Source organism: Littorina saxatilis, linkage group LG7, assembly GCF_037325665.1.
Source record: "Littorina saxatilis isolate snail1 linkage group LG7, US_GU_Lsax_2.0, whole genome shotgun sequence".
NCBI lineage: Eukaryota > Metazoa > Mollusca > Gastropoda > Littorinimorpha > Littorinidae > Littorina > Littorina saxatilis.
The window spans coordinates 1838192-1853191 of NC_090251.1; the positions used below are offsets into that span (position 1 = coordinate 1838192).

General features: G+C 45.2%; 1 protein-coding gene across 8 annotated transcripts in view; it reads right to left on the reverse strand.

The window, feature by feature from the left end:
• Positions 1-15000, reverse strand: part of LOC138970437 (putative ammonium transporter 1) — a 66267-nt gene that overhangs the window by 35245 nt on the left and 16022 nt on the right. For 2 of the 8 annotated variants that reach the window (XM_070342893.1, XM_070342892.1), the window contains exon 1: positions 3912-4134. The exons of 2 other annotated variants lie outside the window; for them this stretch is intronic. The gene's annotated coding sequence lies outside the window, so the exon portion shown is untranslated. Of the gene's footprint in view, positions 1-3538; positions 3818-3841; positions 4135-15000 lie in introns of those variants that run through there. 4 more of the 8 variants (XM_070342891.1, XM_070342890.1, XM_070342897.1 and 1 more) reach the window with 3 other exon arrangements.

Here is a 15000-nt window from a genome sequence, read left to right on the forward strand (position 1 = left end):
GGCATGTAGCTTATCATCCACATTACCAAATGATGAGTTAGTATACAATTCCCAGCGGCTAACAGAAAACACAAGTGTTATTCCGATAACGTACCAGCTAGACCAGTTTGGAAGACTGACTCGATCGACTCGGTAGCAGACTACACAGAAATACGACTACATCAGTTCAGTAAATGAATGGTTTCCGAATTATTATTTCAAGGCAAGAACAATCGTAATCGAAAACGTGTAAGGTTCAGAACGTTCTTACCATATATAAGACTTATTACCAGCCTGCCTCATGCGTGCAGACTCAGTGCAGACTGCAGTGGTTCCATTGCCCAGGTAGCCTAGCAGACGACATTAACCCCGCTCAGCAAATTAACATGTTGGGCAAATGTGAACGAAAAAACTATGGGGATATAATACGTGTAGGGTTCAGAGCATTCTTACCGTTCATATTTAGTATCAGACTCCCCGATGAGTGAAGATACAACACGAGAAATATGCCACATTTGTTTTGAAAATGTGCGAACCGTCGAGTCCCGCTTCGAGTCAATTCAAGGGGAGTCACTCCGCACAGTCAATCCGTCGAAGCTCGACTGGAGGTTTCGAATCGCAAATAATGAAGAGCACAGTCCTTTCTCCGAGTTCAAATGAGGTCTCTCTGAAAGATCATCACTGTTCAGATTAACGCTACACTGGAATTTACCAACAGAAATTAAAATGCGTGTGACGAAAGCACGACACACTTGAGACACCCCACACAAAAGTAGATCTTTACTGTACACGACCTGACCACACAGTTATGCCTATTCAAATGCGCGTTGCAAAATGTGCGTTTGGAATCTTCTTTTTTCTATGGCGGTACTGACAATATCGTTATTGAAACAATCCCAGTGCACTAAGGGATTTATAGAGCAAATTTCGAAAATAATTATTGAACTCAGCGCTATGCGCTTCATTCAATAATGAATTTTCTCGATTTGCTCTATAAATCCCTTAGTGCACTGGGATGTCTCAATAACTTAAATAATAATAATACATTCTTCTATAGCGCTGTACACCGCCAGATAATAGTCTCATGGTGCTTAACAAACAAAACAAAATAAAAACAAAATAAAAACATTGGACAGTATGAGTGTTAATTTCCAGAGGTCGGTTATCACTCCTTCAAAAGGGAGGGGGGAGAGGGAGGGGGGATGGAGGGGGGGGAGGGCATTCAGTGTGGAGTTTATACGAAATCAACGAGGCCGAATGCGAAAGAAGTACTACAGGCGAACAATGAGTTTGTTACACCGCCATCCCGGATGCGACAACGACTTTGAACACAAACCAAGACATCTTTCCTTCGCCCTCTCTTTCAATCTGGACACGCAATTCAACAAGACGTCACAATGCACACACACAAAATCACAACGCATTAAAAAAAAATCGCTTCTTATGCATAAGTTATTTACTTGCAATCCCTGCGTCTCTTGATATAATAACTTATGTGTTTGATGTGCTTCTGTCTTTTAAATGTCCTAATCTTTCTTATTCAACGTGTATTTTATAATCGTTAACAGGGGGGTGTGTGTGTCTGTGTGTTTGATTGTTTGTTGTTGTTGCACGAATAGGTTGTTACGTGTATAACCGTTTTAACCCCACAATTGAGGCAGCTATGCGCCGATTTCAGAATGCATGCTTGGTATTGCCGTGTTTCTATAACCCACCGGACTCTGACGTGGATTTTAGGACCTTTTCGTGCATACATGCTATTGTGCTTGCATGAACACACGAAGGCGGATAAGACACTAGCTAGGTCTGCGCTTACGTTGACCTGGGGGATCGAGAAAATCTCCACCCCACTAGGAGCGGCCGGGATTTGAACACTCAACCGTCCGCCATTGAGGCCGGGGTCTTATCCACTGGGCCACAGCGCCCGTCACGCACCCCGCACCACCCGTCACGCACCACGTACCGCCCGTCACGCACCAAGCACCACCCGTCACGCACCACGCACCGCCCGTCACGCACCGAGCACCACCCGTCACGCACCGCCCGTCACGCGTCACGCACCGCCCGTCACGCACCGCCCGTCACGCACCACCCGTCACGCACCACGCACCACCCGTCACGCACCACGCACCACCCGTCACGCACCACGCACCGCCCGTCACGCACCACGCACCACCCGTCACGCACCACGCACCACACGTCACGCACCACGCACCACCCGTCACGCACCACGTTGAATCGCAGAGAAATCAATGAACCCGCGATCGTCTTATACCTTGCATTGCCTCCTTCTGTCTGACCGGAGTGTGAGGTGGGATTGTGCCGATCAGCTTACTAATTAATGACACTTCCAGAGTGAATAAAGTTCAGGTTACCCTACTGAGTTACTTGTGTGAGCAAGACGACATCTGCGAGGTATCTCATTTGCAAGTAGGATACGGTGTCACGGCCATTGGTTGACCACAGATTGTCACCTGTCGGACCGGTCATCTGGACTGGACGTGGGGGACACGTGCCTCGTTCACTGACCACTCACTGTATGAGCGAGGCCAAATGGTCAGAAAATGCTCTTTGAAACGGAGAATTGAGATCAAAATATCAGGCAACAGTGGGTATCTTTTGATAAAGAAAAGTAAGATTCTATTCTCAAACAAATGATATTACCTCACCCACCCACTCCCCTCTCCCACCCCGGACATGCCTTCCGATTTAGGTTCATTCTCAAATTCAGATTGAAAGAAAAAGTATTCTCATACACACGATACTTCCTGGCTCGGACAAGTAGGAATGAATGTATCGATTGAAACTTGGCTTTTCCTCTTCGTGTCGTCAGAGGCCAACGGAAAATCGTATTCACACGGATGGTCGAGGCTCGTGAAATATAAGACAAATTCTAGCAATCTTTTTTGTAATTTTGACCAAAATATGACATTTGATACAGATTGAGATCCGCGTCGTTGTTCTGTTAGATCATGCAGGCGGTCGAGCTATTGTTGACAAAAAGCAAATACCATAAAAAGGTCTGAATTTGTTTTTGAACTTCAAGATTAGAAAGTAAAAAAATCGAAAAAAAGGAAACTCAAATACAGAGAATACGAAATTATTTGTTTTGCTCAAACACTTGCACAATTTGTGAGCGATATGCATGTCTCCAAAATATCTGTTTAACCGAGAAAAAAACTCGCTGCTTGCAGCTTGATAAAAACAAAACCTGTTAGTTTCCCTATGTAAGCTAATGTCTGATAATCTCTCTCTCTCTCTCTCTCTCTCTCTCTCTCTCTCTCTCTCTCTCTCTCTCTCTCTCTCTCTCTCTCTCTCTCTCTCTCTCTCTCTCTCTCTCTCTCTCTCTCTCTCTCAAAACTATATATATATCTCTCTTTTGTAATGTCAAAACTATATATATATATATCTCTTTTTTAATGTCAAAACTATATATATATATATATATATCTCTGCCTACGGCCGGGTTTTGAACACATCCGTTGACGAGATTCGCCTCCACAGACGGGAATAACTAAATGACTGAACACACTTTCAAGTTCCTCACACCACAGCTCACCTCAAACTCTTGCCACGGAAGCACATTGTTTCTCAAACACTTACACCACTACAGCCCAATGGTTAAAATCCAGAAATAACGATTTGATTGTCAACATTGTAAACAACCTTTTCTCTTTCAAGACAAGACATTCTCTTCTGGGAAACTGTAATTCTTGTTGTATATGTCTTTTGATCCGCTAACATGTTTTAGATTGTCAACTGGATTTCCCCATGTTTTATTAAGTAATTGTTAAATGTTGTTAGCCATTGGGAAGAGCTCTTGAGATCAATTCTGATATACTTTCCGTAATGTGACACTTACATCACGAAGCCCAGCCTCCACTGATTCGCTCTAAGGCCACTTCCTTGCACAACAATATCAAACACCTCACCTGGAGACAGGTAAAGTAAAACACAAAACCTCCTCGCCGGCCTGTAATGTCAAAGTATCACGTACGGTACCTCCTTCATATTCCACACAAAAAGCAAGACACCACTATCTCAAAGAGAGCACACACGACTTTCCAGCACACACGACTTCCCAGCACACACGACTTTCCAGCACACACGACTTCCCAGCACACACGACTTTCCAGCACACACGACTTCCCAGCACACACGACTTCCCAGCACACACGACTTTCCAGCACACACGACTTCCCAGCACACACGACTTTCCAGCACACACGACTTCCCAGCACACACGACTTTCCAGCACACACGACTTCCCAGCACACACGACTTTCCAGCACCGGAGACAGTGTGGTAGACGACGAAGAGTGATCTAAGTTTGATGCAGTGATCACACCGTATTGGCGTGTTCGCCTCATCACGCAAGCCTCCGGGCTAAAAACAGGACAAGAAGCGAACGAACGCAGACACAGGAATTGTTTCGGGCGCGCGCGATCATGCTCCAGTGCGGGACAAGATAACTTACCGCGCTTTTAATAACATGACGTCATATAAGCACCAAGCGAGCAGGGAAATTGCGCCTATCATACTCACTTTGTTTAATTTGTTCGTTACTGCAGCGGTTTTTGTGTCACGACGTCGGACGGGTAACGAGCGCGCGCAGTGTAACTGATCGATACAGCCTAGCATCATACGTCATTTGCATTGTTTACCAAAATATGACATTTGACACAGATCGAGACAGTCAGTGCAACCCCGAGACCGCGCCAGCTGTCGAGGTCAACAATGATTTTCGAGATCTGTCTAAAATGTCACATTATGTTGGTCAACAATACAAATAACATGGATGTATTCACTATTGATCGATTTTTAGTTAGAATTCCTTTTATTTTGTTACGATTGAACGCACACAGACTTGCTCTCTTTTGTAGTCTATATATGATTTTGTGTCGGAATCTGACGTCACATGTCTGAAAGAAGGCAAATCCAGTGTTCAATCGATACATAGTCACGTGGTGTGGCCTGCTTAATGTTTAAACTACGGGTGACCTTTAACTTTGATGGCTTCTGTGTTTGTCTTTTAATATTTTTATGGCGGTTACAAACAAGCTGGTAAACAATGATTTCAGTTTGAATAAGCTTACACAATTCCCAACAACAAAAAGAACATTATGCTTGACCAACAGAAACAGAAGCCAAACCGGAAGTAGTGTGTCAGGCTCTATTTCCCTGCGCGCGCGCTTGTGAATGTCGGACGTCATGACATGAAAAGCGCTGTAAGTTATCTTTCCCGGGCCTTAGAGTGTGTTTAGATATCTATTTATAGCTATGTCCGGGTACAACACCCCGTCTTGACACTGTGTGCATTGCGTCACATTAACACCACGCTTTGAACCCGTGTCGACAGGTATGGGGACAACTATATCATACCTAACTATACGGAACTGAGGGGAAAGGATATTGACACCCCTTTCTTGAAATTCTTATCACCCCTGTCACGCCTGACTTGCTGTCCTGGAGACAGATAATACCGATACTGTTTACCTCCTTGTTTATTTGGACTCGTATCTCTCTCTCTCTCTCTCTCTCTCTCTCTCTCTCTCTCTCTCTCTCTCTCTCTCTCTCTCTCTCTCTCTCTCTCTCTCTCTCTCTCTCTCTCTCTCTCTCGTTCTCTCTCTCTCTCTCTCTCCCTTTCTCTCTCTCTCTCTCTCTCTCGCTCTCTCTCTCGCTCTCGCTCTCTCTCTCTCTCTCTCTCTCTCTCTCTCTCTCTCTCTCTTATTCTCTCTCTCTATCTCAATAGGTAGAAGGCCTAGCTCAATAAAACATTCTTTCCTTCTCTCTCTCTTTTTCTCTTTCTCTTTCTCTCTTTCTCTTTCTGTCTCTCTCTTTCTGTCTCTCTCTTTCTCTCTCTCTCTCTCTCTCTCTCTCTCTCGGGTGGTCGCTGTGGCAAGACACGAACACATTTGCTGTGTCAAAAGTTCGACATTTTCAGCAACAACAGCCACTAAGATGTCAGTTTTAGGCCTACCTAAAACTGTGGAGTCTATTCTGACCACCATTATCGCGGACCACGCTCTAATCTCCTGGAAGGTGACGGGCGAAGGCGACAAACCTGTCGTCGTGCTTCGCTTCAACTCCGCAGATCAACAAGATGGCGAGCCGACATTACCAGTGGGCGCGTGGAGACGCAAACCCCCGTCACAGATACGCCGCGACAAGAAAAGGGCAGAAGACAGGCGTGCTACTTCACGGACTGACGAAACAAGAACAGAAAAGATTGTGACACAGTGCTCCACAGAAACAAACAAAAGACAGGAACAAGAAAATAAGGCAAGTGATAACATTGTTGACAGTAGGCATACTTCGCCATGCGGTCTATTTTTAGCCACCCCTGAGTTCATGCCTCCGTCACAACATGACAGTACACATTCCTGTGTTGACACGCCACGCTCTGCACGTGAGACAGACCCACCGCCTGCCACTTACACTAGGCGCAGTGGAGAGGAACATGTAAACAATAGAGACACCATGTGTTTGGGCGCAAGTGGTTGGCAGACCAAAGACTGTTCGCATGATAGTGCGGTAAATCAGACAGACGACAACAGTGAGAGTCTGGAACACATGGAAAAGATAACGTCTGAAAGAGGTATTGACATCAGACACATCAAGCTGCTGGCTAGTGAACTGAGAGACCGCCGTAAACAAAGACTTCTCCGCGATAGAAGAAGAAATGAATCTTTTGATACTGTTGTATTTGAAGAACATATTGGCACCCAGAGTTTGTACTGCAAAAGTGATGATGTTGTGCTCATGTATGATTTCAACACAGATTGTAAACGCTGGTTCTTCGATCAGTCAGACAACATGACCAAGATTCAGAAACATGCCATGTCGTGTCTTCGGACATTGCCCCCGATCAGCAAAGATCGGTACGCTGAATTGTACAAAGAAGAACTGGAAGAAGATCTGAGAATAGTGTCTCGCGTAGTCCGCTTTTACTTAGGATGAACAGTTTCAAACACCGTGATGTTTTCATTCTTGGTTCTCTAATGCTGAAAAGGGCCGTCACACAATATCTGTCACCACAGGGAAGAAAACAAAAGACTGAAGGACTGATCAAATCATGATGTTATGATGCATGGTATTGGTGTGCAGTGTGAGTCAAGGTATCCCTGACTCTGACAAATGCAGTGGACTCTCTATCGGACTTCCAGTAGCGAGAACTCTGCGCGATCGTGCATGCTTCGGTATATAGAAAGCTTTGTACTTCGACATCCCAACCCCACAACACCCTTTCGCTATAAACATGTGTTTTCGCGAATAAAACATTCTGATTCTGATTCTGATTCTCTCTCTCTCTCTCTCTTTCTCTGCCTTTCGTTATTTCTTACTTGCATTGTTTTTCTCTATTTGAAAATGCTTTTAGGTTCTTTCACAGAGGCTAACACCTCTATACATTGTGTTCAATAATCGATGTCGTGAAAATTGCAAATAGTGTAGAACACATGCATGATTCAGTACAGGGTAGTGTAGAACACAGTATGCATGATTCAGTACAGGGTAGTGTAGACTAAAACACAGACCCACAATGATTCGATTTTGGAAGTAACCACTGTGCAATCTTGTCTACCCCTTTCTAAACGATTCTACAAACAACTACAGTGTAAAATTGTCTACCCCTTTCTAAACGATTCTACACACAACTACAGTGTAAAATTGTCTACCCCTTTCTAAACGATTCTACAAACAACTACAGTGTAAAATTGTCTACCCCTTTCTAAACGATTCTACACACAACTACAGTGTAAAATTGTCTACCCCTTTCTAAACGATTCTACACACAACTACAGTGTAAAATTGTCTACCCCTTTCTAACCGATTCTACAAACAACCACAGTGTAAAATTGTCTACCCCTTTCTAAACGATTCAATACACAACTATTGTGCAATCGTGTGTACCCCTTTCTACACGATTCTACACACCATTGTTATTACAAAACCACGCAAAGCTAAGCGGGGTTCAAACAGACTATTTCACAGCAGGATAAAAAGCTTTATCTTGACACACATTCGTGTACTGTGAAGGGTAACAAATGTAGCACAATGAAAGGGGAATTTTTGCCGAAGAAGTTAAAAATAGGTCTTGCGGAATATCCTGGTGCACCTTAAGGACAGTACAAAGAAAGTGCGCGGAAGGCGGAACGTTTCATAGAAAATGCTCGCAAACACCGTCATAAACAACACTCAGGTACAAACACATACAGACACAGTGTGCTTGTGACTAAGGGTGATAAAGGGTAAACAGAAAGCATGGTCAGAAATAGCGCAGTGACTAAGGGAAACAACTAAGTTTCTTTTAGACATAGAACACTTTATGGTCTCAACGAGGAGAAACTCAAAACGTAAGAACATAAATAAAATATCGAGGCGCAAATAGTCTACTCAGTCAAGATTAGGACGACAATATCAAAACATATCTCTCTCTCTCTCTCTCTTTCTCTCTCTCTCTCTCTCTCTCTCTCTCTCTCTCTCTCTCTCTCGGCTCTCTCTCTCTTTACGCTCTTCTCTCTCTCTCTCTCTCTCTCTCTCTCTCTCTCTCTCTCTCTCTCTCTCTCTCTCTCTCTCTTCCCCCCCCTCCCTTCTTCTAAGGACCGGTTGTACGAAAAGGCGTCGCCTTAAACCTCTATCCATGAAAAATAAAGTTCCATCACCATCATCCATTCCTCCCTCCCTCCCTCCTTCCCCCTCTCTCTCTCTCGCTCTCCCTCCCTCCCTCTCTCTTTCTCTCCCCCTCCTTCTCTCTGTCTCCCCCTCCCTCCCTTTCTCTCTCTCTCTCTCTCTCTCTCTCTCTTTCTCTCCCTCCCTCCCTCCATCTCCTTCCCTCTCTCTATCTCTCTCTCTCTCTCTCTCTCTCTCTCTCTCTCTCTCTCTCTCTCTCTCTCTCTCTCTCTCCCTCCCTCCCTCCCTTGCTCTGTAAGTTGCGATCTACCGATGTTATTGTGCGTATTGCCGTGTAGCCGGTCAAACAGTGCGCAACTCACAACACCCTCTGCGTTTTCAACTTGCTGGTGATATTCAAAAGTGTCTGTGCAAATATGTGTAACTCGACGGGCATTAAGCAAAGGTGTGTGACTCCACAAAAGCGACACACCTTGACATACATGTATACTCTTCTCACACAAGGCCAAAGAAAGGGCGAGGTACCGAATCGCCCCCTCCCATCTCGCCCCGCTGTGTAGTAGCCGACTTCACGCTCTGCCTGCCTTCAATCTGTCATGGGTGTCAACTCGCCCCTGCTGTGTAGTAGCCGACTTCACGCTCTGCTTGCCTTCAATCTGCCATGGGTGTCAACTCGCCCCCGCTGTGTAGTAGCTTACTTCACGCTCTGCCTGCCTTCAATCTGTCATGGGTGTCAACTCGCCCCCGCTGTGTAGTAGCCGACTTCACGCTCTGACTGCCTTCAATCTGCCATGGGTGTCAACTCGCCCCCGCTGTGTAGTAGCCGACTACACGCTCTGCCTGCCTTCAATCTGTCATGGGTGTCAACTCGCCCCTGCTGTGAAGAAGCCGACTTCACGCTCTGCTTGCCTTCAATCTGTCATGGGTGTCAACTCGCCCCCGCTGTGTAGTAGCCGACTTCACGCTCTGCCTGCCTTCAATCTGCCATGGGAGTCAACTCGCCCCCGCTGTGTAGTAGCTTACTTCACGCTCTGCTTGCCTTCAATCTGACATGGGTGTCAACTCGCCCCCGCTGTGTAGTAGCCGACTACACGCTCTGCTTGCCTGCAATCTGCCATGGGAGTCAACTCGCCCCCGCTGTGTAGTAGCCGACTACACGCTCTGCTTGCCTTCAATCTGACATGGGTGTCAACTCGCCCCCGCTGTGCAGTAGCCGACTACACGCTCTGCTTGCCTTCAATCTGACATGGGTGTCAACTCGCCCCCGCTGTGTAGTAGCCGACTACACGCTCTGCTTGCCTGCAATCTGCCATGGGAGTCAACTCGCCCCCGCTGTGCAGTAGCTTACTTCACGCTCTGCTTGCCTTCAATCTGACATGGGTGGCAACTCGCCCCCGCTGTGTAGTAGCTTACTTCACGCTCTGCCTGCCTTCAATCTGCCATGGGTGGCAACTCGCACCCGCTGTGTAGTAGCTTACTTCACGCTCTGCCTGCCTTCAATCTGCCATGGGTGTCAACTCGCACCCGCTGTGTAGTAGCTTACTTCACGCTCTGCTTGCCTTCAATCTGCCATGGGTGTCAACTCGCACCCGCTGTGTAGTAGCTTACTTCACGCTCTGCCTGCCTTCAATCTGTCATGGATGTCAACTCGCCCCCGCTGTGTAGTAGCTTACTTCACGCTCTGCCTGCCTTCAATCTGTCATGGATGTCAACTCGCCCCCGCTGTGTAGTAGCTTACTTCACGCTCTGCCTGCCTTCAATCTGTCATGGATGTCAACTCGCCCCCGCTGTGTAGTAGCTTACTTCACGCTCTGCCTGCCTTCAATCTGTCATGGATGTCAACTCGCCCCCGCTGTGTAGTAGCTTACTTCACGCTCTGCCTGCCTTCAATCTGTCATGGATGTCAACTCGCCCCCGCTGTGTAGTAGCTTACTTCACGCTCTGCCTGCCTTCAATCTGTCATGGATGTCAACTCGCCCCCGCTGTGTAGTAGCTTACTTCACGCTCTGCCTGCCTGCAATCTGCCATGGGTGGCAACTCGCCTCCGCGTATTTAAAAGGATGAAGTTTAATTTTGACGTTTCTCGTGCAGAACAAGTAATAAATCAAAACTTGACTAAATGTAAAAATGACACGTTTATTTTTGTCTTTTATTTAATCTTCCCTTTTAACCCAAACAGTGATCATGTCTATCAATATGTGCTGGTGAGGCAACGTGGCAAAGGCAATGTCCCGTCACCAGTTGGACATTCGCATTTTAATTAACCAATACATTGTAAGCAACAACACCGTGATTATGTCTGTGTATGTGTGTGTACGTGACTAAAGCAATATGACGTCACATGTAACGGAACTGACAGTTGGACATTCGCATTCGAGCGGGGGCGAATCGCCTATCTGGCAAAACCCAAGATAATTGGGGGCGAGATGGGAGGGGGCGATTTAGGAGGGGGCGAGATAGGAAGGGGCGAGTTGGGTCGTCACCGAAGAAAGGCATTGCAGGTCTCCATCAGATAAGAGGTGAATAGGGTACGTTGTATAACTTCAAAACCCCTCAGGCAAAGCAATTCAGGGGGGGGGGGGGGGGGGTCGGAGAGAACACCTGCGACATTGATGCACCACTGTCCTCACGGTTGACTGCAGTTCATGTTAATGGACAGATCAACATCAGTATGTTGCACTCTTTACTTCCATCCTGTACTCTTTGGTTTAAACACAATTTTATTCACAATTTCTTCGCATGAACAGTTCGAAACACACAGCTAGGACACGCACTCAAGCAAATGCTTATATCACGTGACCAGAACAATACTAAATTACACACATTTTCGTAATGGTGGACATAACATCAATAAACCAGAAGAACAAATTGACTCTTTCGTACAGTTCCCAGTTATTCATTTTCATTTATTTTAGGGAACGTAGCAGAAGAAGATCTGTATTATTAAGAAGCAACTTTTTTCAGTTCTGATACCTTGCATCTGTAATGTCTCATTTGAACACATGGATTATTTTAAAGATCTGTTTTCAAAATGCCAGAAAGAAGGTAAACACCCTCATAAGTTCTAAGGGTTTTTTTGTTTTTTTTCTTTCTCTTTTTTTTTTTCTCTTTTTTTTTAGGAGATCAGACATTGTTAATCACACATGTGCGTGCGTTTTTTTATTTTTATATCGGAAGTTTTTTTTTAATTTTTTTTATAATCATTTTAATTCTTATTAAGTTATTATTGTTTTCCTTCAGTCTCACTCTTTCTCTCAGCTTCACACTCAATGGACAGTAAACAGATCATGGACAATTGTTTTTAATTTTTTTTTTATTTACATTTACCCTCTCTCTCTCTCCTCTCTCTCTCTCTCTCTCTCTCTCTCTCTCTCTCTCTCTCTCTCTCTCTCTCTCTCTCACTCACTCCCTAGTCTGTCTTTCTCTGCATCCACTTTCTTTCTCTTCGACTTGTCTGTTTTTTTTCTGAATTTTGTTCTTCGGAATTTTCTGTCTTCTTCTTTGTTCTTCTTTTTTGCTTCGTCTCTCTCTCTCTCTCTCTCTCTCTCTCTCTCTCTCTCTCTCTCTCTCTCTCTCTCTCTCTCTCTCTCTCTCTCTCTCTCTCTCTCTCTCTCTCTCCTCTCCCCCATACTCTGTCGGTCTCTCTCTCCCCCTCTCTCCCATAGTCTGCCAATCTCTCTCTCTCTCTCTCTCTCTCTCTCTCTCTCTCTCTCTCTCTCTCTCTCTCTCTCTCTCACTGTCTCCTCTCGTTCTGTCTTCTCTCTCTCCACCTATTTTTTTATTTTTTATACATTTTGTCCTATATATTCTTCCGTCATCATTTCTCCTTTTGTTACCTAACGTTTCTTTATTTCAATTTCACAGATAGCAACATATATATTATGCGAGTCACAAGTCAATTATTTTTCTTAAACTTAACTCTTTTTCAAAAATACATCCGATCTCTAAAGGGGTACCGTATCTATAAATACCTATGCACATTTTTGCAATCAAGATCAGCAAATTGACATAGTTTGCTTCAGCGGATGAAATAGAATTCCTTTTAACTAGGCCAAATAGGGCATCCCGCACATCAACATGAATTCTTTCTAAGGGGTGTTGATTCATAAAACGTATAGCCCAAGCACACAAAAACATACATTTCCAAAACAATCATTGACATTTAAAACTGAACGTTCCATTTACTACTGAAACTTTGATGAAAGTTCAAAGAGTCGTGATCTGAATGCTCTCTCTCTCTCTCTCTCTCTCTCTCTCTCTCTCTCTCTCTCTCTCTCTCTCTCTCTCTCTCTCTCACACTATCTGTCTCTCTCTCTCTCTCTCTCTCTCTCTCTCTCTCTCTCTCTCTCTCTCTCTCTCTCTCTCTCTCACACTATCTGTCTCTCTCTCTCTCTCAACATGCTTTAGTATGGAGCATTTAACTGAGTATACGGGCCAAGGCTATCACGTTCACAGCTCAACTTATATAGCCTATGATGTCACGTGACAGAAAGAATGCTATCACACCATTGAAATGACATTCTTTCCGTCCCCTATAGGCGACGAAATAGGTCAAATTTTGTGCACTTTTTAGTGGAAAATGCTTCGACGCCGGAGCGGGTACTGGACCCAGTGCGGTTCTAGTGCAAGTGCACTTTGTAGTGCACTTGCACTAGAACCGCACTGGGTCCAGTACCCGCTCCGGCGTCGAAGCATTTTCCACTAAAAAGTGTGACCTATTTCGTCGCCTATAGGGGACGGAAAGAATGTCATTTCAATGGTGTGATAGCATTCTTTCCGTCACTGTAGCAGATCTCTGCTTAGAGCTATACGGGCTGTAATCATAGGCTATATAAGTTGAGCTCTGAACGTGATAGCCTTGGCCCGTATACTCAGTTAAATGCTCCATACAAAGCTCAATAAGGTGCTCAACACTAGAAGCATCGACGCTACAAAGTATGATAATGCACGGCAATCAAGACATACACATTTTATTCTTATCACTCTTCTATCTTCGTTCAGTAGAACATGATGTACTCTTCTTCTTTTTATTTTCAACACGCCGCCCATAGTCATGCGCACTCAACCGGGGCGAGAAAGAGCAACATAATTATGTATCATCCCCCGAAAGGGGCGTATTGCTGCCTAAATGGCGGGGTAAAAACGGTCATGCACGTAAAAGCCGTGGGCGTTTCAGCCCATTAATGAAACCACATGTATCATAACTCAACTCACATCTATAGAATCACTCTGTTCATACAACCTACAACCCCTACAACGGCGGGGACGTAGCTCAGTTGGTAGCGCGCTGGCTTTGTAGCCAGTTGGTCGCTATCAGCGTGGGTTCGATCCCCACGTTCGGCGAGAGATTTATTTCTCGGAGTCAACTTTGTGCAGACTCTCTTCGGTGTCCGAACACCCCCGTGTGCACACATGCGCACGAAAAAGATCCCACGTTCACAGCGAAAGTCTCAGGGCTTGGAAAACACGAAGACACGAATGCATCATCTCTCGTCTCCGATTATCATGATCGTATTTTGATACTTTGACGAGACAAACCCAATGCTGGTGTGTCGAAGAAGACAGCCACAGCGGGCTTGTTCGAATCAAAGTATCACACCATATCTTCAACGTATTACCAATACCTGTCCCAATATAGACCAGTTGGTCTAAGAGGACGTTAAACCCTAATAGTCACCCTTACAACGCAACTCCATCCGAACAACAACAAACAACCACACCCAAAATAATGAGAGAGTGCCACCATATTTTCTTCCAAAGAATTGAAAAACTATACAAATGTTCGAATTTATTGTTGGCCTCAAAACATATATGTCCGTTCTTTTGTGTTAGTGTTATGTGCTGTTGGTAAAAGCGCGTTTCTTTACGTTGTTTAAACCAGAGATGCACACACAGCATCACGATATTCGGAAATAACTCAAGTCTGTATGTGTCGTGGAGGAGTTGCTGTCCCTTGTTTCCATAGAAACACTGAGCCAAGCCTACAATAGACCTTTTCGGTATCTGAGCAGCTCTCGCGAGACACGCTCTTTGTTATGCTTTGAACATCGCGAGAACTTCGAACCTTCGCTTGTGCAGCTCGCACGAGATCGCTGTACCGCATGCTTTGCTATGCTCTGAAGCTTGCGAGAGATTACGAGAGCTTGGAATACCGATAGGGTCTATAATGTCACGTGTAGCATAGGTTGCCTCAATGTTTCCATGGAAACGGAAGAAAGAAACACACAAGAGAAAGCTACTCAACCAGTACAACCCGACACACTTATTCCGGAACTCATCCATCAAGTGAGCACTTCGTAGTTGTCCAGCACAACGTTCCCGCCAAGCCCTAAAACCCCAGTCACACATAGACGCCACTTCTTGCTTCTACGATGGAAAAGTGTATGAAAG